This window comes from Rhinoderma darwinii, chromosome 1, assembly GCF_050947455.1.
Source record: "Rhinoderma darwinii isolate aRhiDar2 chromosome 1, aRhiDar2.hap1, whole genome shotgun sequence".
In the NCBI taxonomy this organism is placed as follows: Eukaryota; Metazoa; Chordata; class Amphibia; order Anura; family Rhinodermatidae; genus Rhinoderma; species Rhinoderma darwinii.
In genome coordinates this window covers 547,266,064-547,293,981 of record NC_134687.1, presented here as the reverse complement: position 1 = coordinate 547,293,981, position 27,918 = coordinate 547,266,064, and the positions used below count along the sequence as shown (strand labels likewise).

General features: G+C 40.6%; 1 protein-coding gene across 4 annotated transcripts in view; it reads left to right on the top strand.

Moving 5' to 3' along the window:
- The window catches only part of XRCC4 (X-ray repair cross complementing 4), a 459,278-nt gene that overhangs the window by 89,331 nt on the left and 342,029 nt on the right, over positions 1-27,918 (top strand). The window contains exon 3 of one of the 4 annotated variants that reach the window (XM_075837633.1): positions 27,565-27,661. The exons of the other annotated variants lie outside the window; for them this stretch is intronic. The gene's annotated coding sequence lies outside the window, so the exon portion shown is untranslated. The remainder of the gene's footprint in view (positions 1-27,564; positions 27,662-27,918) is intronic. 4 annotated transcript variants of the gene reach the window in all.

Below are 27,918 nucleotides of genomic sequence, written 5' to 3'. Positions count from 1 at the left end.
CCCATCTTTTGGGCCTAGAATCCACGGATTTACGACCACTCCTGGCATAACCGTGGACAATACAAATTTTGTCCAAATGGATTACTTCCATTTATTTATAACGGACGACATCCTAAATCAGATTGTCCACGAAACAAATTTATATGCCACGCAATATATAAGGCAGAAACCTTCATCCACCCATGCCAGAGATTGGACGCCCACCAATTTGCAGGAATTAAAAAAAAATTTGGGGCTCACCCTAAATATGGGTATTGTCAAAAAGCCCTCCATTAGGTCTTACTGGTCAACAAGACCCGCCCAAGCCACCCCAGTATATTCTGCAGTAATGCCCAGGTCTCGTTATGAGACAATAATGAGGTTCCTCCACTTCAATGACAACGCACAGGCCCCCCCAAGTACCGATGCAAACCGGGATCGGTTGTTCAAAATAAGACCGCTAATAAATTCCCTGAATAATTTATTTCTGCAACTCTACACCCCTGAGCAGAATGTAAGTGTGGACGAGCAGATATTTTGGAAGTGTTAGGGTATGTTCACACGGCCTATTTACGGACGTAATTCGGGCGTTTTTGCCCCGAATTACGTCTGAAAATAGCGCCTCAATAGCGCTGACAAACATCTGCCCATTGAAAGCAATGGGCAGACGTTTGTCTGTTCACACGAGGCGTATATTTACGCGCCGCTGTCAAATGACGGCGCGTAAATAGACGCCCGCGTCAAAGAAGTGACCTGTCACTTCTTTGGCCGTAATTGGAGCCGCTATTCATTGACTCCAATGAATAGCAGCGCTAATTACGGCCGTAATTGACGCGGCGTTCAAGCGCCTGCACATGCCGGTACGGCTGAATTTACGGGGATGTTTTCAGGCTGAAACATCCCCGTAATTTCAGCCGTTACGGACCCCCGCCGTGTGAACATACCCTTATAGAAACTCTGTTGAGTTTTGTAAAACCAGCTTTGAAAAAAAGCGATATGTGAAATAATCTTCTTCTATCGTCCGCCCTCCTACATCTCTATGTGATAAATAAGGCCACATATTTGGTATCCCCGTGCACGGGAGAAGTGGCAGAATGTGAACGGAGATTAATTTTGACCGTGGTCTATACCGTGTGTGAAAAATGCTGGTATAAACTGACGCATTTGCTAAAAAATTGCTAATTTTATTTTGTTCCATCTTATTCAAGAAACTTTCAGAAGAAAACTGGACTGTCTAAAAATATGATAAACCCCTTGAAGAAAACCTTGTGGGGTCTGCTTGCGTGAATGAAGTCATTTATGGGGTGATTCTAATCTTTCAGCAGCATTAGGCCCCCCAGAAAACAGTATGCGGCTATAAAGTCAAGTGCAGAATTCCTGGACCGAAAAGGCCAAAAAGCCTCCTTTTATGCCAAGCCCTGGCACATGCCCGCACAGTGAATAAGGCACACATATTTGGTATCCCCATGCACGGGAGAAGTGGAAGAACGTGAAAGGAGATGAATTTTGGCCGTGGTCCATACCGTGTGTGAAAAATACTAGCCTAAACTGACGCATTTGCTAAAAAAGTGCTGATTTTATTTTGTTCCATCTTATTCAAGAAACTTTCAGAAGAAAACTGGACTTGCTAAAAATATGATAAACCCCTTGAAGGAAACCTTGTGGGGTCTACTTGTGTGAACGAAGTCATTTATGGGGTGTTTCCAATGTTTCAGCAGCATTAGGCCCCCCAGAAAACAGTATGCGGCTATAAAATCAAGTGCAGAATTCCTGGACCGAAAAGGCCAAAAAGCCTCTTTTTATGCCAAGCCCTGGCACATGCCCATGAATAAAGCACACATATTTGGTATCCCCATGCACGGGAGAAGAGGAAGAATGTGAAATGCGATGAATTTTGTCCGTGGTCCATTTTGTGTGTGAAAAAGCTAGCATAAACTGACGCATTTGTTAAAAAAAAAAGCTAATTTTATTTTGTTCCATCTTATTCAAGAAACTTTCAGAAGAAAACTGGACTGTCTAAAAATATGATAAACCCCTTGAAGGAAACCTTGTGGGGTCTACTTGTGTGAATGAAGTCATTTATGGGGTGTTTCTAATGTTTCAGCAGCATTAGGCCCCCCAGAAAACAGTACACTGCTATAAAATCAAATGCAGAATTCCTGGACCAAAAAGCCTCCTTTTATGCCAAGCCCTGGCACATGCCCGCACAGTGAATAAGGCACACATATTTGGTATCCCCATGCACGGGAGAAGTGGAAGAATGTGAAAGGAGATGAATTTTGACCGTGGTCTATACCGTGTGTGAAAAATGCTAGCCTAAACTGACGCATTTGCTAAAAAAGTGCTGATTTTATTTTGTTCCATCTTATTCAAGAAACTTTCAGAAGAAAACTGGACTTGCTAAAAATATGATAAACCCCTTGAAGGAAACCTTGTGGGGTCTACTTGTGTGAATGAAGTCATTTATGGGGTGTTTCTAATGTTTCAGCAGCATTAGGCCCCCCAGAAAACAGTATGCGGCTCTAAAATCAAATGCAAAATTCCTGGACCGAAAAGGCCAAAAAGCCTCCTTTTATGCCAAGCCCTGGCACATGCCCGCACAGCGAATAAGGCACACATATTTGGTATCCCCATGCACGGGAGAAGTGGAAGAATGTGAAAGGAGATTAATTTTGTCCGTGGACTATACCGTGTGTGAAAAATACTAGCCTAAACTGACGCATTTGCTAAAAAAGTCCTGATTTTATTTTGTTCCATCTTATTCAAGAAACTTTCAGAAGAAAACTGGACTTGCTAAAAATATGATAAACCCCTTGAAGGAAACCTTGTGGGGTCTACTTGTGTGAATGAAGTCATTTATGGGGTGTTTCTAATGTTTCAGCAGCATTAGGCCCCCCAGAAAACAGTATGCGGCTATAAAATCAAATGCAAAATTCCTGGACCGAAAAGGCCAAAAAGCCTCCTTTTATGCCAAGCCCTGGCACATGCCCGCACAGCGAATAAGGCACACATATTTGGTATCCCCATGCACGGGAGAAGTGGAAGAATGTGAAAGGAGATTAATTTTGTCCGTGGTCTATACCGTGTGTGAAAAATACTAGCCTAAACTGACGCATTTGCTAAAAAAGTGCTGATTTTATTTTGTTCCATCTTATTCAAGAAACTTTCAGAAGAAAACTGGACTGGCTAAAAATATGATAAACCCCTTGAAGAAAACCTTGTGGGGTCTACTTGTGTGAATGAAGTCATTTATGGGGTGTTTCTAATGTTTCAGCAGCATTAGGCCCCCCAGAAAACAGTATGCGGCTATAAAATCAAATGCAAAATTCCTGGACCGAAAAGGCCAAAAAGCCTCCTTTTATGCCAAGCCCTGGCACATGCCCGCACAGCGAATAAGGCACACATATTTGGTATCCCCATGCACGGGAGAAGTGGAAGAATGTGAAAGGAGATTAATTTTGTCCGTGGTCTATACCGTGTGTGAAAAATACTAGCCTAAACTGACGCATTTGCTAAAAAAGTGCTGATTTTATTTTGTTCCATCTTATTCAAGAAACTTTCAGAAGAAAACTGGACTTGCTAAAAATATGATAAACCCCTTGAAGGAAACCTTGTGGGGTCTACTTGTGTGAATGAAGTCATTTATGGGGTGTTTCTAATGTTTCAGCAGCATTAGGCCCCCCAGAAAACAGTATACGGCTATAAAATCAAATGCAAAATTCCTGGACCGAAAAGGCCAAAAAGCCTCCTTTTATGCCAAGCCCTGGCACATGCCCGCCCAGTGAATAAGGCTCACATATTTGGTATCCCCATGCACGGGAGAAGTGGAAGAATGTGAAAGGAGATTAATTTTGGCCGTGGTTCATACCGTGTGTGAAAAATGCTAGCATAAACCGACGCAATTGTTAAATTCTTGAATTTTTTTCCAATTTTGCCCACTTTAGAGAAAAAAAAAAAATTATATATACTGACAAATGCCACTAAAACAAAGCCCTATCTGTCCTTTAAAAAGAGTGTAAAATTCAAAGATGAACTTTATTCACCTGCTGAGTTATAGTCATCTAAAGAAGCGCATAGCAAAATTGTGAAATTTGCTCTGGTCATTTAGCTGTAAAACAGCCTAGTCCTTAACCGGTTAAATAGTCTCTAGCTTTTCAACAAACGTTGCATAATTCAATAGTACAAGCAAATATAAAAAACTTGTTTGAGAAAAATGTCATCAACTAATCCGCCCCCCGCCCCCTTTCCTCCTATTGGTTTACTCACGCTAAATTTACTGTTAAATCCGTCTCCTCAAGACGAAATGTCAGCACACAGAGGGATTAGGTCACATGCTGCCCATATGAATCTATGAAGGGGGAAAAAGGGAGCAAAGTGAGAGAGGGACAGAAATAGGCAACGGGACACTACAGCTTGTAGTCAGTGCTCTACTTAAAGAGGCTCTGTCACCAGATTTTCCAACCCCTATCTCCTATTGCAGCAGATCGGCGCTGCAATGTAGATAAGCGTAAACGAACATTTTTGGCAAAGTTATGACCATTTTTATATTTATGCAAATTAGGCTTTCTAAAGTACAACTGGGCGTGTTTAAAGTTAAGTACAAGTGGGCGTGTATTGTGTATGTACATCTGAGTTCAATGAAGAATGGCTCAAATTACGTTTGAAAGAAGTGTCCTGCACTTCTTTTGATGAGGCTGTATTTTTACGCGTCGTCGTTTGACAGCTGTCAAACGACGACGCGTAAATGACAGGTTGTCTGCACAGTACGTCGGCAAACCCATTCAAATGAATGGGCAGATGTTTGCCGACGTATTGTAGCCTTATTTTCAGACTAAAACGAGGCATAATACGCCTTTTTACGTCGGTCACTAAGGGGCCTTAGGCTAGGCTGACGCCTTTTCACGTTCGCCTAGCCTAAGTCCTGCACGGGTCTCCCGTGTAGGCAGGAACCAGTGCTCTGCTGTCTGATGACAGCTGAGCTCCTGCTCCAACGCCCGCGATCGAAGTTTACTTCGATCGCGGCCGTTTAACCCGTTAAATGCCGCCGTCAATAGCGACTGCGGCATTTAACTTTGTTTACAGAGGGAGCGAGCTCCCTCTGTCACCCATCGGCGGCCCGCGAATGCAATCGCGGGTCTCCGATGGGGTGTCATGGCAGCCGGGGGCTTGATAAAAGCCCCCAGGTCTGCCCTTGACATATGCCTGTTAGGACGCGTCCTAACCGATTGCCTGTCAGATTTACACTGACAGGCAATAATGCTCTGGTATACGAAGTATACCAAAGCATTATAGCAGCGATCGGAAGATCGCACAGTAAAGTCCCCTAGTGGGACTAATAAAATAAGTCATCAAAGTGAAATAAAGATTATTAATAAAAAGTACAGTGAAAAAATAAATCCATTTTTTTCCATAAAAAGTGGTTTTATTTAGTAAAAGTGTAAAAAAGAAATAAAAGTACACATATATGGTATCGCCGCGACCGTAATGACTCCATTAATAAAGTTAATATGTAATTTAAACCGCAAGGTGAACACCGTAAAAAAAAACGCATGGAACAATGGCGGAATTTCAGGTTTTTTTTATAATCCCCCCCAAAAAGGTTAATAAAAGTTAATATAAAAATTATATGTACCCAAAAATGGTGCTATTAAAAAGTACAACTAATCCCGCAAAAAACAAGTCCTCATACAGCTATGTAGACGAAAAAATTAAAAAGTTATAGCTCTTTGAATGCGACTATAGAAAAACGAATAAAATAGCTTGGTCATTAGGGCCTAAAATGGGCTGGTCACTAAGGGGTTAATTTTTTTTTTAGAGCTATGGTGACCAAAAAACAGAGATTTTAGCGGTTTAAATTCTATTTCTTACAGCGTTCACCGTGCGCAATAAATTACGTTTTACTTCTGCGGGTCGATAGGATTACAGCGATACCATATGTATATTGTTTTTTTTAATGTTTTGCAGCGTTTGCACAATAAATATATTTTTCTATAAAATAATTTATTTTCTGTGTTACCATATTATGAGAGCCTTAACTCTTTTAGTTTTAAGTAAAAAAAGCTGTGGGACAGCTTAATTTTTGCGGGACGGGTGTTCGTTTTTATACGGTACTAATTTGGGGTACATTCGACTTTTTGATGACCTTTTTATTCTATATCTTGGGAGGGGTGGTGACCAAAAAATAGCGATGCTGGCATAGTTATTTATTTATTGGGTTTGCGGTGTTCATCGTGCGGGAAAAATAACATAGTTTTATAGTTTGGGTCGTTACGAATGCGGGGATATCAAATATGTGCACTTTTTTTTTTTTTTAACGGTTTCATTTTTTTCCTATAATAAAAAACTTGTTATCGGAAAAAAAACACTTTTTTTTTTACTTTTATAAAACATTTTTATTACGTTTTTTTTACTTTTTTTTTTACGTGCAGCACTGCTGGCTGCTATAATATATTACACTACCTAGTCGTGTAAGGTATTCCAATTGTCAGTGTGACATCACAGTCACTCTGACAGCAAGCGTATGAGGACCAGCCAACGGCTGGTAATCATAGGCTTTCATACATGGGGGACCCGGAGGCCATTGTCTGGCCTCAGGATACCATCACAAGCATCAGCATGGGGGCTGCTGATGTGCTACAAACTCCCTAAATACGGCGATCGCAATCGATCGCTGAATGTAAGTGTTTAATTGCCAAAATCCGCATCGATGATCCGCTGATCCGCAACACTGGAGTGTCACCTGTCGGGAACAGTGTGCATCGACAGTGTGCATCGGGAACGACACAGTGACTTCCTGTCACTCTGACACGGAGGTTGGTCCTGATGGGCTTCCGTCCATGGTAGACACGGAGGCCATTGTTTGCCATGCTAACTATCGGCAAACCCTGAGATTTCAGACCGGGGTCTGCCGATATGCTAAAAACCCCTAAAATGCAGCGATCACAAATGATCGCCATATTTTTGGGTTTAATTGCCAAAATCAGCGGCAAAGGACCGATGGCCGGCAAGAGTGGAGTGTCAGCTGTCGGTGACAGCTGACCTCCCGATTCCCGGTGCACACTGTCGCCGACAGTGTGCACCGGAAACAACTCAGTAACTATATGTCCTCGTGCGGGAAGTAACCTCCTGCGACGACGTATAGTTACTGACTCGTTATCTGTGGAATGTTCCAAGTATGGTATATTTTTTTTATAACCCAGCCCTGATCTTTACTTCTCCACAACTTTGTCTCTGACCTGTTTGAAGAGCTCCTTGGTCCTTGGAGTGCTTGCTTAGTGGTGTTGTAGACGGTGTTCAGTGGCTTTTCTGAACAGGTGTATTTATATTGACATCATGGGACACTTTGCACACAGGGGGGCCTAATTCAACTAATTATGTGACTTCTGAAGTTAATTGGTTTGACCTGACCTTATTAAGTAGTTTCAAAGCAAAGGGGGTGAATACATATGCGCTCACAACTTTGCATTTTTTTAAATTAATTTTTTTAACAAATAATTTTTTTATTTCACTGTAACAATTTGGACTATTTTGTCAGGTCTATTACATAAAATCAAATTTAAAATCCATTTTAATTCTAGGTTGTAATGCAACTAAAAACACCCAGGTGGGTGAATACTTTCACAAGGAGCTGTAGTTCTACCTCACGTACACACATATAACAGTTTATTCTAAAAGGCACCTGAGAGGTTAGGTACGCTTTTAATAATGTTTCTCAGTTTGACATACCTGTTTTTATAATTAGTTCACCTGAAGCAAATTGAATTGTAAGGGTCTTAGGTTGAGTTCACACGTTATGGTCAAAGTGCCTTTTTTTCCTGCAAAAACGTGCCATTTTACTGCGATCTTTGCAAAATTGTTGTAAAATTAACCATAAATGTAAGTACTATTATAGTACCTTGTATGTGCTTTTCTCAATTTTGTATAGAAAAGAGATACTGTACTTTGTTAGAAGAAGTTATTACATGGTACAAAATATATTTTAACTGGAATACCGCACATTAAGCAAAAATTTTATTTGTACTTTAAAAGCTCATTGAGCCCATATGTTTCACATTTAAGAGCTTTTCCTTATCTAATAAATCTCTTCCCGTTTTTCTTTTGAATCATATCGGTCAATGCCGCTACCATACACCTGACACCTAATTCTGTTCTTCAAAAACTACTGTTGAGGACTGATCTTTATGGATAATCTAGAAATCCTTTAACTCTACCTTTTGATCAGTGAAAATAGCTTAGTAAGTTCAATTGGATGTAAGCTAAGAGAAGCCATTCTTTTAGGCAAAATCTTTCTGTGTCCTATTGTTTTTATCTTAGATTTATTTTTTTATGAATATAAAGTATTAATACATTTACCGTTTGTAACACAAAGTTTGCTTTGCTACAACGATTTTATTACTACCTCTACTACAGAAAGATGTCCATGAAGTCTGTCAGGGCTGTAGAAGGGCCCCAATAGGGCACATTCAGAATTTTTATCTGCTGCAGCTGGAGTTAAAGGGTTTTGTCACAATAAAAGAGTATCTCCAAATGTTTTCTAGTTGTTGTGGGACACTTCATTAAGTTTGCAGTGGCGATCCCCACCTGAGACCAGAATGCAGAGTCGGCGGTACAGGCTTTGTGGAAGGAATTTATCTTGCCTTATGTCCTGTGTGTCCCGCTCAAATGCAATTGGATCAAGGAGCCTGTTTAAAAGTGATTAAAGCGTTTTACCAACTGTACCAGATAAAAAAGACACGCACTACATCCTACCAGCCACATGAAAATTACTCATGTGAGCGTTTAAACTGGCCATTGTTACAGTTACTGAGGACTTTAAAAGTCCAGAAGAAGGAAAGGTGGTACAATTATATTGCTGAACTGGTGTGGGTGTACAACAATACCATGCTTTTTACTACCGGATACTCGCCCTTTTTTTCTATGCTTGAGAGGAATGGATGGTGCCCTCTTAACATGTGATCCCAACCTACAGTGAAATTGGAGAGTGGACAGCACAGACTTGAATATAGGGGAACAGAGGAAGGTGCAGGAAATGTACAATTTGGTTGCCGAGCGACTAGGCCCTCTTAGGCTTAAAGTCAACTGGAAATTGAAAGAGTTGCCCTTTAAAAATAGGAGACTGAGTCATTGTGCCCAACAGAGACACGAGGTGGGAGTCTACCCCTGAGGAAATCATAGGACAGTCCAGCACTATACGTTTTTGTAAAACCCGAAGGTACCAGGAGGCCTATACGGACGGTACATAGGAATATGTTTAGGCCTTGCATATTTGTGAGTTGGGCATCAGAACCCACTACAACTAGCCCTCCTATAACAGAGGTAACACCTGTGGAGAAAGATTGGTGGACACTGCCCTGAGAAGAGACCGAACCAATGTAGAGGAGGGAAGTATCTTTAGTTTTCCGATCGAGAAGGTCAAGGTCCTGAGAAAAATGACCATTCTCAGGTATAGCATCACAACGGCTTAATTTTGGCAGGTTGCCCTTCAGAATTGAGGACCATGTGACGTATGTCCATGTTGCTGCGATGGCCACCGATAAACTGGGGGGAAAATGTGTGACACACAGGTACGCTGCTGTAGCATCTTACTCTGAGGTACCGGTATCGTTCAGCAATGGGCGCCAGAGTGTTGTTCAGGATGGCTAGGGAGGGAAATGCTGCCTGGACAGGAAGAGGTGGGGCATTGTAGTTTATCTAAACCGATGCATGGGCATCGGAGGCTCTGCTAGAGATTGACCAACTACTATGAGAGCTATAACACAGATCGAGAACTGGTCTGCTTCAGAAGTTGCTGTATTTCGAGAGAGAGAAACCGGCTGCTAGAAGATCTGCTTGGCAGGAAGACAATCGGACTGCCACAGAAGTTACATCACAGAGGGGAAAACGGCGAAAACTGAGAGGTCTCAGAAGAGATTGCGGTCTATGTGAGTTCTTAGGGAAAAGTCCAAATCAGTCTTCAGCAATGAGGCCAAAGGAAGAGGGTGCGTGGTGTATGTTGCAACTAAACAGGAATGAGATAAAGATTAAAGTGTAGCTAAACGTTGACATGTCATAAGTTTGGATTGGTGGGGGTCCGAGCACGGAGACCCCCACCAATCTCTAGAACGAAGCAGCTATAGTGCTCGTGTGAGCGCTCATCTGCTTCGTGTATGTTCGGCTATTTCCGGAAATAAATATATCGGTGTACGGACTCAATACAAAGTCTATGAGCCCGTACACCTATACATCGGCTTTCGGGAAAGAGCCAAACAGAAACGAAGCAGCTGAGCGCTCACACGAGCACTTCAGCTGCTTCGTTCTAGCGATTGGTGGGGTTCTCAGTGCTCGGACCCCCACCAATCCAAACTTCGGACATATCTCTATGACATGTCAGAAGTTTGTTGAACATTTAGCTACACTTTAAAGCCACAACTGGATTTGTTCTAAGCATGTGCTACCATATGCAACACTATCACCTAGTATAGTTATTGCTGCCAGTAATATAAGGACTGTTAAATAGTCATTTGAAGTTGCATCCTATGTATGTCATTGTCGTGATGCTTTTTCTGCTGGTTTGCAATAGCCATACAAGTAAAGAAAAAGTCAACTGTCATTACGGTCTCAGCCCTCATTATCACCTTAGTTCTGCCTATTACAACTTTTAAATCTGTTTTCTTTACCAAGAAAGCTGTTTGTTTGCAGGTTTTTTTTGCACATTCAGGTTATAGCATTTCATAATTTCAAATAATGATTATTATAGTTCATTTTTAAGCTAAAAAATTCAGATAAATCTATATTCACACCACATTTGGCGTAAAATCTCCCATTATATTTGTCTAATTTGTATAGTGGGCCTAATATTTTTCAGAAGAGTATCCTTTTGACATACGTCTAGGTGGTATGCATTAGCATACCCTTTATTTCACTTTATTGAAAAATATACAGAACACTGCATGATATTAGTATTTTTTTTTTCAATAGGAGTCAATGGCCAACATAAACAACTACATGGCGTATAGTTGTGAAAGTTGAGGCTATATCTTCGACTTATTGTTTGGGAGGTTTTACCAGCCACGAACGTGGTATGTACAAAGCCCAGAGGTAATATTAACATTGAGTTACTGGCAGTATATTAATTTTATGTTTTGTAAATGCTCAAAATGGATTCTACGTTACAGCCTGTCGGTTTTATACTTGGTCTTCCTCCTGGTGAGCATAGGCTCTGAGCACTCACCACCACTCTAACAGACTTGAACCCCTTCAGGACTGAGCCAGTATTGGCCTCGAGGACGAAGCCGATTTTTTTCAAATCTGACGTGTTACTTTATGTGGTAATAACTTTGGAATGCTTTTATGTATCCAAGTGATTCTGAGATTGTTTTCTCGTGACATATTGTACTTTATGTTAGTAATAAAATTTGGTCGATAAGCTCAATATTTATGTGTGAAAAACACCAAAATGTAGAGAAAATTTGCAAAAATTAGCATTTTTCTAAATTTAAATGTATCTGCTTGTAAGACAGATAGTAATACCACACAAAAGTTACTATTTCATATATTCCATATGTCTACTTTGTTTGCATCGTTTTTTGAACATTCTTTTATTTTTCTAGAACGTTACAAGGCGTAGAACTTTAGCAGCAATTTCTCATATTTTCAAGAAATTTTAAAAAGGCTATTTTTTCAGGGACCAGTTCAGTTCTGAAGTGGCTTTGAGGGCCTTATATATTAGAAAGTCCCCATATATCACCCCATTTTGAAAACTGCACCCGTCGAAGTATCCAAAACAGCATTAAGAAAGTGTTTTCACTTTTTAGGCGTTTCTCAGGAATTAGAGCAAAGTAGAGGTGAAATTTACAAATTTCATTTTTTTCTTTCCCCAAAATTCATTTCTAATACAGTTTTTTCTGTAAAACAGAAAGTTTTACCCAAGAAATGCAACTCAATATTTATTGCCCAGATTCTGCAGTTTTTTTTTTAAATATCCCACATGTGGCCCTAGTATGCTAATGGACTGAAACACATGCCTCAGAAGCAAAGGAGCACTCAGTGGATTTTGGGGCCTCCTTTTTTTTAGACTATATTTTAGGCACCATGTCAGGTTTGAAGAGGTATTGTGGTGCTAAAACAGTAAAAAAAAAAAAAAAAGTGACCCAATTTTGAAAACTACACCCCTCAAGGAAGTTATCTAGGGGTACAGTTAGCATTTTGACCCCACCGTTTTTTTGCTAAATGTATTTGAATTAGTCTGCGAAAATGAAAATCTACTTTTTTTCTGAAAAAACATAGAAATGTTTTAATTTTTACAAGGAATAAAGGAGAACAAGCACCACAACATTTGTAAGACAATTTCTCCCTTTTACGGCAATATTTGAGGTAATAAACTGCTGACCCACAGCAGGGCTTAGAAGGGAAGGAGCATGATTTGGCTTTCGGAGCTCAAATTTAGCTGAAATGGTTTTTGGTTGTCATGTCGCATTTACAAAAGCCCCTGAGGGACCAAAACAGTGGAAACCCCCCAAAAGTGATCCCATTTGGGAAACTATACCACTTAAGGAATCTATCTAGGGCAGTGGTTCTTAACCTGGGTTCGATCGAACCCCAAGTGTTCGGTGAGTCAGTCTCGGGTTCGGCGGAGGTCAAGACACATATCCGACTCATATGCTTCATGATGACACGCCCCTCTTGGCCATCCTTGGCTGCAGGTGATCACGCTACATCGCTTGGCCTATCTGTGCTGCTTGGAATTTGGTGCGCTCAGTAGTTGACTTGTGACTGTCGTGATGGTACGTCGTGTGATTTCTTTTCTTAATATTTTAATCCCTTCATACTAACTATGTCAAGCAAAAAAAGAAAGTAGTCGGGCGAATATGTACAATATGGATTCACATGTATAACGGAACGTGATGGGAGTCAGCGTCCTAACTGCATGATTTGCAATGCCAAGTTGAGCAATTCTATTCTAGCACCGGCAAAACTAAGAGAACACTTACTTAAGCTGCATGGAGATGGAAAATACAAGAATACAACGCTCGCTGAATTCAAGGTGAAGAGAGCCAGAGTCGATGAAAAGGCTACTCTGCCTGTTCTTGGCTTTGTACCCATCAACAAACCGATCCTCACAGCATCGTACGAAGTTGCTTACCTGATCGCAAAGCAGGGCAAACCACACACCATTGGTAAAACACTGATAAAACCAGCCGTGTTGAAGATGGCGAATATCATGCTGGGAAAAGAGGCTGAAGTTAAGTTATCCCAAATTCCTCTTTCAAATGACACTATCAGCGACAGAATAGAGGACATGAGTAAAGACATCTTGACTCAAGTAGTTGCATATCTGATTTCAAGCCCGGCAAAATTCAGCCTTCAACTCGACGAGACCACAGATGTTTCCAATCTCAGCCAGCATGCTGTATTCGTGCGCTATGTGGAAGACGACGTGATAAAGAAAGATTTTTTTATTTTGTAAGCCTCTTACAATAACAACTAAGGCAGCCGATGTGAAGAAACTTGTGGATGACTTTTTCAAAGACAACACTCTTTCGTGGGATATGGTTTCTGCAGTTTGTTCGGACGGAGCTCCAGTCATGCTGGGAAGAAAGTCTGGTTTTGGTGCACTAGTGAAAGCCGATGCACCACACATCATTGTTACGTATTGTATTCTGCACAGGCATGCATTGGCAACAAAAACCTTGCCTCCAAAACTGGCTGAAGTATTAAAAATTGTAGTGGAATTCGTGAACTATGTGCGAAATAGTGCTCTGAGGCACCGCATCTTCAGTGAGCTGTGTAAAGAAATGGGCTCTGAATTCGAGGTACTTCTGTACCATTCTAACGTTCGGTGGTTATCTCGGGGACAGGTGCTGAATCGTGTTTTTGCCGTGCGTATGGAATTAGCCCAAGAGCAGCAACATTGTCATGCAGATTGCTTCAAAAATTCTGAGTTCATTCTAGTTTTAGCTTACATGGCTGATGTCTTCGCAGCTCTCAATAATCTCAATCAACAGATGAAGGCCGGTAGAGTCAACATCATCGAAGCGGAAGAAAACCTGAAGGCTTTTCAAAAAAAGCTACCGTTATGGAAACGACGAACAGAGAACAATAGCTTTGCAAACTTTCCCCTCCTGGACGACTGTGTAAGTAAGATCGAAGATGTATCTGGAATCAGAGACATTTCTGTACCCGCGGAACTAAAGCAAGCAATTGCCACACACTTAGATGAGCTTGCAAAGTCTCTCGATGGATACTTCCCTACAAGAGAGTCATATCCAGCATGGGTGAGACAGCCATTCACATTTAGTGTTGAGACAACAGATGTCAAAGATGAATACCTCGTTGAAATCATTGAAATTCAGCAGAGCCAGGTTCAAAAGCAACCCTTCATAACAACTACGCTCTCAACGTTTTGGTGTCAACAAATGGTAACGCACCCTGTTATTACTAAGAAAGCTCTGGAGATTTTCATACCGTTTGTTACAACATATCTTTGCGAGCAATCCTTTTTGAGGATGCTGGACATAAAAACTAAGAAAAGGAACAGACTTTGTTGTGAAAATGACATGAGAGTGGCACCTGCCAAGGTGAAGCCGCGTATTTCTGAACTGGTCTTTGAAAGGAAACAGCAGAAGTCACACTGATTTGCAGTAAATATTCATTATTATGTTTTTGTGTGAAAATCATGTTTTGATGGTTTTGTTCTTTGAACACAGTGATGTTGATGCATGGTTCATTTTGTGCACCAGTAAAATATATACCTATGTTTTGAATTTGAAAAAAAATCATATTTTATTTTTCCAATTAAGAAGGGTTAGGTGAATGCGCAGATGAAACTGGTGGGGTTCAGTACCTCCGATAAGGTTAAGAACCACTGATCTAGGGGTATAGTGAGCATTTAGACCACAAAAGTCTTTTGCAGAACTAATTAGAATTAGGCCGTGAAAATTAATATCAACGTTATTTCCACTAAAATGTTGAATTTTTTCATTTTTACAAAGAATAAAGGAGGAAAAAGCACCCCGACATTTGTAAAGCAATTTCTCCCGAGTATGGCAATACCCCACGTGGTCATAAATGTTTTTTTTTTTATTAGAAATTAACCTCTTCCCGCGTTGCGCAGCAATAGTACGTCCTGCAGAGGGGTTAGTTCCCGCATCAGGACGTACTATCGCGGAGTAGTTCCCGGCGCACACTGTCCTAACGGACAGTGTCCGGGAACCGGGAGGTCAGCTGTCCCTGACAGCTGACACTCCAGCCTTGCCAGTCAGCGGACCATCGCCGCTGATTTCGGCAATTAACCCCATAAATGCAGCGACGGATTGCCGTCGGCGCATTTAAGTGGTTTGAAGCACATCGGCAGCCCCCACGAAGTGATTGTGGGGGCTACCGATGCTTGTCGTGGCAATCAGAGGTCAGATAATGACCTCCGGGTTGCCATGTATGGAAGCCACGGAGGAGCAGCCTCCGGCCGGTCCTCCGATGCTTCCTGTCAGTGTGACAGTTACGTCACAATGACAGTTGGAGTGCATTACACTACGTGTGTAGTGTAATGTACTCCAGCAGCGATCAAAGCTGCAAGTCTAAGTGTCCCCTAGTGGGACAAGTGAAAAAAGTAAAAAAAAGAATAAAAATGTTTTAAAAAAAAGTGTAAAAATAAAAGTTATAAGTTATATAAACAAACACTTCATTTTTTTCCTATAATAAGTCTTTCATTATAGGAAAAAAATGAACACGTTAAAAAAAGTACACATATCTGGTATCACCGCGTTCGTAACGACCCCAACTATAAAACTATAATGTTATTTTTCCCACACGGTGAACACCGTGAAAAAAATCAATAAAAAACGACACCAGAATCGCTCTTTTTTGGTCACCACCCCTCCCAAAATAGAGACTAAAAAGTGATCAAAAAGTCGCATGTACCCGAAAATAATACCGATAAAAACTACAACCCGTCCCGCAAAAAACAAGTCCTTACACCGCTTTTTTGACTGAAAAATAAAAAAGTTACGGCTCTCAGAATATTGTGACACAGAAAATAAATTATTTTATAAAAAAGTGATTTTATTGCGCAAACGCTGCAAAACATAAACCCTATATACATATGGTATCGCCGTAATTGTACCGACCCGCAGAATAAAATATAATGGTCATTTATAGTGCACGGTGAACGCCGCAAAAAATAAACTAAAAAACATTGTCAGAATTGCTTGTTTTTGGTCACCCGGCTTGCAAAAAAATGTAATAAAAAGTGATCAAAAAAATCGCATGTACCCCAAAATGGTACCAATGAAAAGTACAGATTGTCCCGCAACAAATAAGCCCTCACAGGGCTCCGGTGGTGAAAAAATAAAGAAGTTCTGGCTCCCAGGAATATGGCGATGCAAAATGTGCAGAGCGTTCTAAAAGCGGGTAACATCCGACACCATATTCAGTGCGACACCGGCCACACATCTATGAATTATTATTTATTTACCGCATTTTTATACCCTCTTATTATGCCCTGATGTTCTCCGCACAGATTACATATGCCCTGATGTTCTCCGCACAGATTACACATGCCCCCACATTATAAACTGAAATACCAGCGAAACCCAAAACAGAATAACTACCAATCAAAATCTGCGCTCCAAAGGCAAAATGGCGTCCCTCCCTTCTGAGCCTTGCAGCGTCCCCAAACAGCAGTTTGCGCCCACATATATGGCATCACCATACCCGGGAGAACCCGCTTAACATTTTATGAGGTATTTGTCTTCTGTGGCACAAACTGGGCACAACATATTATGCACTATAATGGCACATCAGTGCAAAATTGTAATATTCACACCATCCGCTGTGCATTAACCCCTTTGAGCACTATGACTTAATAGCACGTCATGGTGCGGGGGTGATATATGGAGCGGGATCACGTGCTGAGCCCGCTCCATACGCTGTGGGCGTCGGCTTTGTATTAGAGCTGACACCCAGGACTAAGGGACAGGAACAGCGATCGTGCAGTTACAGAAGCCTGTAAAAATAACAATATACTGCAATACATTAGTATCGCAGCATATTGTACCCGCGATCCAATGATCGCTGGTACAAGTCCCCTAAGGGGACTAATAAAATGTGTAGAAGAATTCATGTAGTTAGTAGTGAGAAAGAAAAAAAAGTTACAAAAAAAAACCTTTTCCCATTTTTCTTCAAAAGTAATGTAAAAAAAGAAACAGAATTGATATCGCTACGTCCGTAAAAGGCCGAACTATTACAATATGCCATTATTTAACTCGCACGGTGAACACCGTAAAAAACTTAAATAATTTAAACTGCCAAAATCGCTGTAGTTTTCGTTTTTACTGCACGGCGAAAGCTGTAAAAACTAAAACCCCAAAAAATGGAATCAGATTTTTTTCCTATATTACTATATTTTCCTATTTTTTTTTCCGTTTCCCAGTTTTTTATTTCACTTTAAATGGTATCACTAGAAACTAAAATTCCTCCCGCAAGAAATAAGCCGTCACATCACTCTACTGACGGAAAAAGAAAAAAGTTATGGCTCTTGGAAGGCGGGTAGTGAAAAACGAAAATAAGAAAGCAAAAAATGGATCAGTCCTGAAAGGGTTAATTCATTTCTAATGAAAAAAATGCATGACCCCATGTGGGGTATTTCCGTACTCGGGAGAAATTGCTTTATAAAAATTGGTTGTTTATTTCTCCTTTATCCCTTGTGAAAATGAGAAAATTCAACATTTTAGTGATAAAATTGTGATATTAATTTTCTCCGCCTAATTCTAATAAATTCTGCAAAAGACCCGTGGAGTCTATATTCTCACTATACCCCTAGAAAAATTCCTTGGGTGTTTCCAAAATGGGGTAACTTGGGGGGCTTCCACTGTCTTGGTCTCTCCAGGGCGTTGCAAAGGCGGCATGGCACCGAAAAACAATCCATCAAAATCCGTGCTCCAAAATCCAAATGGCGCTACTTCCCTTCTGAGCGCTGCCATGTGTCCAATCAGCAGTTTATTACCACATATGGGGTATTGCCGTAATCAGGAGAAAATGCTTTACAAATGTTGTGGTTCTTTTTTTCCTTTATTCCTTGTAAAAATTTTACATTTCTATGCTTTTTCAGAAAAAAAGTTGATTTTCATTTTCACTGCCTAATTCCACTAAATTCTGCAAAAAACCTGTGTGGTCAAAATGCTAACTATACCCCTAGATAAATTCCTTAAGAGGTGTCGTTTCCAAAATGTGGTCACTTTTGGGGGGTTTCCCCTGTTTTGGTCTCTCCAGGGCGTTGCAAACGCGACATGGCACCGAAAACCAATCCAGCAAAATCCGTGCTCCAAAATCCAAATGGCACTCCTTCGCTTCTGAGCCCTGCTATGGGTCCAATCAGCAGTTTATTACCACATATGGGATATTGCTGTAATCAGGAGACATTGCTTTACAAATGTTGGGGTGATTTTCTTCATTATTCCTCGTAAATATTAAAAATTTCTATGTTTTTTCAGAAAAAAAGTAGATTTTAATTTTTACAGACTAATTCCAATATATTTAGTGAAAAACCTGTGTGGTCAAAATGCTAACTATACCCCTAGATAAATTCCTTGAGAGGTGTCGTTTCCAAAATGGGGTCACTTTTGGGGGGTTTCCACTGTTTTGGCACCACAAGACCTCGTCAAACCTGACAAGGTGCCTAAAATATATTCTAAAAAAAAAGAGGCCCAAAATCCAATAAGAAATTTTGATCAAAAATGACATCTTATTGGAAAAAATATAATTTTTTTCATTTTACAGCCCAATTCAAATAGGTGCTGTGAAAAACCTGTGCGGTCAAAATGATAACAAAAACCATAAATTAATTCCTTGAGGGGTGTAGTTTCCAAAATGGGGTCACTTCTGGTGGGTTTCCATTGCTTTGATACCTCTGGGGCTCTGCAAATGCGACATGGCACCCGAAAACCAATCCAGCAAAATCTGGACTCCAACAAACACATAGCGCTCCTTTCCTTCTGAGCCCTCCCATGGGCCCAAACGGCAGTTTATCACCACAAATGGGGTATTGCCGCACTAAGGACAAATTGGGCAACAAAATGGGGTATGTTGTTCCCTGTGAAAATAAGAAAATTTGATCAAAAATGACATTTTATTGGAAAAAATATCATTTTTTTCATTTCACAGCCCAATTCAAATAGGTGCTGTGAAAAAACTGTGCGGTCAAAATGATAACAAAAACCATAAATGAATTCCTTGAGGGGTGTAATTTCCAAAATGGGGTCACTTCTGGTGGGTTTACATTGTTTTGATACCTCAACGCCTCTTCAAACCTGGCATGCTGCCTAAAATATATTCTAATAAAAAAGAGGCCTCAAAATGCACTAGGTGCTTCTTTGCTTCTAGGGCTTGTGTTTTAGTCCACAAGCGCAGTAGGGCCACATGTGGGACATTTCTAAAAACTGCAGAATCTGGACAATACATATTTAGTAGTATTTCTCTGGTAAAACCTTCTCTGTTACTAAAAAAAAATGGAATAAAATTGAAATTCAGCAGAAAAAATGAAATTTGCAAATTTCATTTCCACTTTGCTTTAATTCCTGTGAAATGCCTGAAGGGTTAAAAAACTTTCTATATGCTGTTTTGAATACTTTGAGGGGTCTAGTTTTTAAAATGGGGTGTTTTATGGGGGTTTCTAATACATAGGCCCCTCAAATCCACTTCAGAACTGAACTGGCACCTTCAAAAAAAGGCTTTTGAAATTTTCTTAAGAATATGAGAAATTGCTGTTTATGTTCTAAACCTTGTAACGTCCAAGAAAAATAAAATAATGTTCAAAAAACGATGCCAATCTAAAGTAGACATATGGGAAATGTGAACTAGTAACTATTTTGGGTGGTATAACCGTCTGTTTTTCAAGCAGATGCATTTAAATTCTGAAAAATGCTTTTTTTTGTAAATTTTCTCTAAATTTTGCAATTTTTCACAAATAAAGACTGAATATATCGACCAAATTTTACCACGAACATGAAGCCCAAAGTGTCACGAGAAAACAATCTCAGAATCGCTTGGATAGGTTTAAGCATTCCGACGTTATTACCACATAAAGTGAAATATGTCAGATTTGAAAAATGGGCTCTGAGCCTTAAGGCCCAAACTAGGCTGCGTCCTTAAGGGGTTAATGTACTGGGAAACTGAAAATTCTTTGCAGGCAGAAATTGGAAAAAATTTCGATTCCTCCATTGTTTTTTGGATTTTGTTTTTAATGCTTTCACCGTGCAGTAAAAACGACAACTTAAATGTTTTCTGCGACTCAATACAATTACGCTGATACCAAATTTATAACATTTTTTATTTTTTATATGTTTTACTACTTTTGCAAAGTAAAAATTTGTTAAAAAAAAAAATTGGTTTGTTTCACCACATTCCGAGAGGCATAACTTATTTTTGGGGTCGATTTAAGAGGTGTGAGGACTTATTTTTTTGCTTGACAAGCTGTATTTTTTATTGGTACAATTTTTTGGTACATACAACTTTTTGAGCACTTTTTATAATTTTTTTTTAGAGCTAACGTTACCAAAAAACAGCGATTTTGACATTTGACATTTTTTTTTTTTTTTTTACGGCATTCACTGTGTGATTTAAATAATATATTGTAATAGTTTGGACTTTTACAGATGTAGCAATATAAATTTTGTTTATTTTTTTTTTATTTTTTACAATACTTTAGAGAAAAAATGAGAAAAGTGTTTTTGGACTTTAAATATTTATAAAAATTTTTTCAATAGTAATAACTTTATTGACTTTCATTTTTTAAACATTTTATTAGTCCCCCTAGGGGACTTGAACCAGCGATAATTAAATCGCTGGTACAATACACTGCAATACTAATGTATTGCAGTATATTGTCATTTTTACAGACTCCTGTAACAGCGCGATTGCTTTTCCTGTCCGTAATATACAGCGTGTGGCGTGAGCCTGCTCCATACATCACCCCCCGCACCACGACATGATATTAAGTCGTGGTGTGCGAAGGGGTTAAATCGCAGCGGATGGTGCAGAGTGAAAATTACAATTTTCAACTGATATGCCATTTTAGTGCAGAATATGTTGTGCCCAGTTTGTGCCACTGAAGACAAATACCTTATTTTTCGGAGTGCAAGACACACCTGACTATAAGACGCACCTGACTATAAGACACACCCAAAAGTCCTCGCATGGCTTTCTTGATGGAAATATAAAAAAGTTATGGCTCTTCGAATAAGGCAACACAAAAAGTAAATGATTTTTTTACAAAAAGTATTTTATTGTGCAAACGCCATAAGACATAAAAAAACTATAAACATATGGTATCACCGTAATCGTATCGCCCCGCAAAATAGAGTGAATGCCATTTATAGCGCACGGTGAACGCTGTAAAAAAAATAGAATAAAAAACAATAGGAGAATTACTGTTTTGTAGTCACCACGCCTCTTATTAATAGAATACAAACTGATTAAAAAGTTGCATGGACCCCATGAAAACTATAATGAATTCCACAAGGGGTCTAGTTTCCAAAATAGGGTCACTTTTGTGGGGTTTCCACTGTTTTGGCACCACAAGACCTCTTCAAACCGGACATGGTGCCTAATAAAAAGGAGACCTCAAAATCCACTACGTGCCCCTTTGCTTCGGAGGCCGGTGTTTTAGTACTTTACCACACTAGGGCCACATGTGGGATATTTCTCAAAACTGCAGAATCTGGGCAATAAGTATTGAGTTGCGTTTCTCTGGTAAAACCTTCTGTTTTACAGAAAAAAATGGAATAAAAAGGATTTTCTGACAAAAAAAAGAAATCTGTAAATTTCACCTCTACTTTGCTCTAAATTCCTGTGAAACACCTAAAGGGTTAATACACTTTCTAAATGCTGTTGTGAATACTTTGAGGGGTCTAGTTTCTAAAATGGGGTATTTGATAGGGGTTTCTAATATATAGGACCCTCAAAGCAACTTCAGAACTGAACTGGAACCTTAAAAAAAAAAAAAAGAGGCAATACTTTGCTCATTATCCGTATAATGTAAGAAGCAGTGCCCACCCCGAGATGACCCAGTTTTGACCGTTTGTATAAACTGAGACCTCTATTGGACAATTTCAGTGCCCGATTTTCCCAAGCATACACCCCCGAGAAGTGTATTTCTATTGATGAGTCCTTGGTACATTTTAAAGGGAGGCTTCAATTCAGCCAGTACCTGCCGAGTAAGAGGGCAAGGCATGGCGTGAAGATGTATAAGCTGTGCGAGAGTGCATCAGGGTATACCTACAAATTTAGGATATATGAAGGGAGGGATACCTGTATTCAGCTCCCAGAATGCCCCCCCCTTTACTGGGGGTTAATGCAAACATTGTATGGGATTTGGTGCACCCACTGCTGGACCAGGGTTACCACCTCTACCTGGATAATTTTTATACCAGCGTCCCACTCTTCATGTTCCTCGCTTCCAGAAGTACTTCGGCATGCGGCACTGCTAGAAGAAATCTGAAAGGCCTCCCTAAGACGCTGCTTGGGCAAACACTCAGAAGGGGTGAGAGTAGGGCATATTCTAGCAGCAACATATTGTGTGTCAAGGACAAGAGAGATGTCCTTGTATTGACAACAATACATGGCCACACCAGTACCCATGTACCTGTACGAGGTACCAGTACAGAGACCCCCAAACCAGACTGCATCCTGGACTACAATAGGTACGTGGGAGGGGTGGACTTGTCAGATCAAGTCCCGGAGCCCTACAGCGCCATGCGGTGTGGTATAAGAAGCTGGCCGTGCACATCATAAGGTGGCATTGTGCAATGTGCACGTGCTACGTCGATGTGCAGGCCACATGGGAACTTTCCTGGAATTTCAAGAGGTGGTTATCAAGAACCTAATCTTTAGGAACCAAGAAGTGGGGGCGCCCAATACTTCTGGGCAACACTTTCCAGGAGAAGTTCCCCAAACTGGCACGAAGGGAAAAAGTCAAAAGAGGTGCAAAGTCTGCTATAAGTGACACGTGTCCCGAAAAACCAGGGCTCTGTATGAAAGTGTTTTAAAATTTACCATACATCCCTTAGATTTTTCATCTACCCTGACGAACTCCGCACAGCTTATCCCTCTCATCTTTCCCTTCTGAGCCCTGCTGTGTGCCCAGGCAGCTAACAGCCACATGTATGGTATTGCCGTACCCAGGAGAACCCACATTACAATTTATGGGGTGTATAGCTACATTGGTGCATGCTGGGCACAATATATTGGACACTGAAATGGCATATATTTATAGAAAATTGCAAATTTCACACTGCACCATCTGCTGCGCATTACCTGTGGGGTCAAAATGCTCATTACACCTCTAGATGAATGCCTTAAGGGGTGTCGAATTTTGATTTGATACCTCTGGTTCTCCGCAAATTCAAAATGGCACCCGAAAACCAGTCCAGCAAAATTTGGACTCCAAAGAACAAATAGCGCTCCTTTCCTTCTGAGCCCACCCATATTGGCCCAATTGGCAGTTTATCACCAAAAATGGAGTATTGCCACACTCAGGACAAATTGGACAACAAAACTGAGTATTTTATTTCTTTTGAAAATAAGAAATTTTGAGCCAAAACTACATATTATTGGAAAAAAATAAAAAATAAATTAATTCACAGAGCAATTCAAATAAGTTCTGTGAAAAAACTGTGGGGTCTATATGGTCACAACACTTATAAATGAATTCCTTGAGGGGTGTAGTTTACAAAATGGGGTCACTTCTGGTGGGTTTCCATTGCCTTGATACCACTGGGGCTCTGCAAATGCGACATGGCATATGAAAACCAATCAAGCAAAATCTGGACTCCAAAGAACACATAGCGCTCCTTTCCTTCTAAGCTCTCCCATGGGTCCAAACGGCAGCTTAGCACCACAAATGGGGTATTGCCGCACTCAGGACAAATTGGGCAACAAAATTGGGCAATTTATTTCTTGTGAAAATAAGAAATTTTGAGCCAAATCGACATATTATTGGAAAAAATTTAGATTTTTTTAATTTCACAGCCCAATTCAAATACGTGCTGTGGAGAAACTGTGTGGTCATAATGGTAACATCAACCATAAATAAATTCCTTGAGGGCTGTAGTTTCCAAAATGGGGTCACTTTTGGGGGATTCCTACTGTTTTTGCATCTCAACACCTCTTCAAACCTGGCATGCTGCCTATAATATATTCTAATAAAAAAGAGGCCCCAAAATGCACTAGGTGCTTTTTTGCTTATGGGGCTTGTGTTTTAGTCCAGTAGCACACTAGATCCACATGTGGGACATTTCTAAAAACTGCAGAATCTGGACAATACATATTTAGTAGTGTTTCTCTGGTAAAACCTTCTATGTTACAGAAAAAAAATGGAATAAAATTTAAATTCATCAAGAAAAATAAAATTTGCAAATTTCACCTCCACTTTGCTTTAATTCCTGTGAAATGCCTAAAGGGTTAAAAAAACTTTCTGAATGCTCTTTTGAATACTTTGAGGGGTCTAGTTTTTAAAATGGGTTGTTTTATGGGGGTTTCTAATACATAGGCCCCTCAAAGCCACTTCAGATCAGAACAGATACCTTTAAAAAAAAGGCTTTTTACATTTTCTTAAAAATATGAGAAATTGCTGTTTATGTTCTAAGCCTTGTAACGTCCAAGAAAAAGAAAAGAATGTTCAAAAAACTCTGCCAATCTAAAGTAGACATATGGGAAATGTGAACGAGGAACTATTTTGGGTGGTATAACATCTGTTTTACAAGCAGGTGCATTTAAATTCAGAAAAATTCTATTTTGTCTACATTTTCTCTACATTTTGCAATTTTTTTACAAATAAACACTGAATATATCGACCAAATTTTACCACTAACATAAAGCCCAATGTCCCACGAGAAAACATTCTCAGAATCGCTTGGATAGGTTTAAGCATTCAGAAGTTATTACTACATAAAGTGAAGTATGTCAGATTTCAAAAATGGGCTCTGAGCCTTAAGGCCAAAACAAAACTGTGTCCTTAAGGGGTTAAAACTGGATGAGGAACAGCCAAACTTTGCTAAAAAGATGAGGTTGTGGAAAACAGTTTCATGTCACTGGTCCACCATGGCAAGACTGAGCGCAGCAACAAGACAGACGGTCGTTATACTGCATCAGCAAGGTCTCTCAGGCACAGTTTTCAAAGCAGACTGGGGTTTCAAGATGTGCTGTTGAAGTTCTGGGTAACGTTGAGGACCGTAGACGCAGTCAGCCAAGGAAATTTAGTGCAGCAGATCAAAGACACATCATGATTACTTCCCTTTGAAATTGGAAGATGTCCAGCAGTGCCATCAGTTCAGAACTGGCAGAAACCAGTTGGACCCTGGTACACCCATCTACTGTTCAGAGAAGTCTGGCCAGAAGTGGTGGTCTTGGAAGCATTGCGGTTAAGAAACGCCATACCTTCAATGTGGATACAAGGCCAAGCAACTCAACTATGCACGAAAAAATAGGAACTGGGGTGCAGAGAAATGGCAGCAGATTCTCTGGACTGATGCATCAAAATTTCAATATTTGGCTGTAGCAAAAGGCAGTTTGTTCGCTGAAGGGCTGGAGAGCTGTTCAATAATAAATGTCTGCAGGCAACAGTGAAGCATGGTGGAGGTTCCTTGCAAGTTTGGGGCTGCATTTCAGCAGATGGAGTTAGGGATTTGGTCAGATTAATGTTGTCCTCAGTGCTGAGAAATACAGGCAGCTATATGTTCATCATGAAATACCAAAAGGGAGGAATCTGATGAGCTCTAAATTTATTCTGCAGCAGGACAACGACCCCAAACATACAGCCAATGTCATTAAGAACTATATTCAGCGTTAAGAAGAACAAGGAGCCCTGGAAACAGGGCCGGCTCCATGTTTATGTGGGCCCATGGGCGACACAGACTTAGTAGGCCACTTTGCGGGAGAACTCCACGGCGGCAGTAAAATGTAAGAAAAGTTCACTTTGTGCACCCATAAAGAAGTTTGTCCCCTAGTTTGTTCCCCCATAAATTTAGTGTACTCTGTCGATCGTTCCACACAGCCCCCCCCCTCCTAGGTAGTGCCACAGAGCCCCCCTCCTAGTTAGTGCCACACAGCCCCCCTTCCTGTTAGTGCCACACAGCCCCCTCCTCCCAGGTAGTGCCACACAGTCCCCTTCCTGGTAGTGCCACAGCCACTCTCCCTGGTAGTGCCACACAGCCCCCTTTCCTGTAGGTAGCTCCTTTGGGGTTCCCTCTAATAGTGGAATCCCCAGCTAGTGCATTGGTGACACGCTGATTCCGTCAGAGCCACTATCTGCATCAAGTGCTTGATGAAGGTCTTAACCGACTGAAACATCGCACATGCATACAGGCAAAAAGAATTAAAAAGATTCAAGTATTTCACTCCTAATTGGTGTGCCGAGTAATTTTGTGCTAATATTGTTGGATTGGGTCCCTACTCGTGCACCCACCACCACCTAGTGCTGTCCGAACCTCTGACAACTCATCACTGTCCATATATGGACAGGGATGTCCGGATCAGAGCAGTGTCCCAGGCAGAGTGCTAGTTAGGGCTCTGTTCCGGTACTCCGGCTCTCGGGAAGCCCCTGACATCTCTGTCCATATATGGCTAGTGATGTCAGGTGCAACCCCAGATCCAAAGTCCCGGGCAGAGCGCTACTTGCACTTTGCCTGGGACACTGCTCTGCTCCTAACAACACTGTCCATATATGGACAGTGATGTCAGGGGCTTCACCAGAGATGGTCCCAGAGCAGAGCCACTTCTAGCTCTCTGCCTGGGACTCCTCCTCTCCTCCTAACATCACTGTCCATATATGGACAGTGATGCCGTGACGAGGTCAGCGGCCGAGTGGGTCCGGGTTCGCTGGGTGCTGAAGCCGGCCCTGCCTGGAAGTGATGATATGACCCCCATAGAGCCCTGATCTCAACATCATCGAGCCTGTCTGGGATTACATGAAGAGACAGAAGGATTTCAAGAAGCCTACATCCACAGAAGATCTATGGTTCGTTCTCCAAGATATTTGGAACATTCTCCCTGTCGAGTTCCTTAAAAAACTGTGTTCAAGTGTACCTAGGAGAATTGATGCTGTTTTGAAGGCAAAGTGTGGTTGCAAAAAATATTGATTTGGTTTCAATTTATTTTCTGTTGATTCACTTTGCATTTTGTTAATTGATAAAAAAAAACAACTATTTAACTTTCAATTATTTTTAAAAGCATTCTTGCTTTGCAGCATTTTTCCCAACTGCCTAAAACATTTGCACAGTACTATATGTAATTTAGTAGGCAAAATTAAAGACCGTTCTGTGCAGCGAGGTTACCACCAAAATGCACACAAAAGTATCGTGACACCTAGACATTACACCTACAGCAGCTTTTATGACATCCCATTCTCAATCCATAGGCATTAATATTGGGTTGCCCCCCCCCCCCATTACTACTAAAACAGCTTACATTTGCTTTGAACTCTTCCTACGTGTAAATATGCATTATACATTTTATGTACAAAAGTATTGTGACACCTACACTTTACACCTACAACAGCTTTTATGACGTCCCATTTCAAATCCATAGGCATTAATATAGGGTTGTTTCCTCTTCTTGCAGCTATGACATCTTCCACTCTTCTGGGAAGGCTGTCTACAGGATTTTGACGTGTCCCAGTGTGAATATTTGCCCATTCATCCAGAAGATCATTTGTGAGGTCAGATGCTAATATTGTATAAGAGGTCCTGGCTCCCAGTCTCCGTTTTACTTCGTCCCAAAGGTGTTCAATGGGGTTGAGGCCAGGGCTGTGTGTGAACCAGTTAAATTCTTTCACACCAAACTCTTACAACCATGGCGTTATGAACTTTGCTTTGTGTACTGTGGTACAGTCATGCTGGAACAGAAAAGGTCCTTCCCCAAACTGTTTACACAAAGTTGGAAGCATTAAATTGTCGAAAATGTCTTGGTATGCTG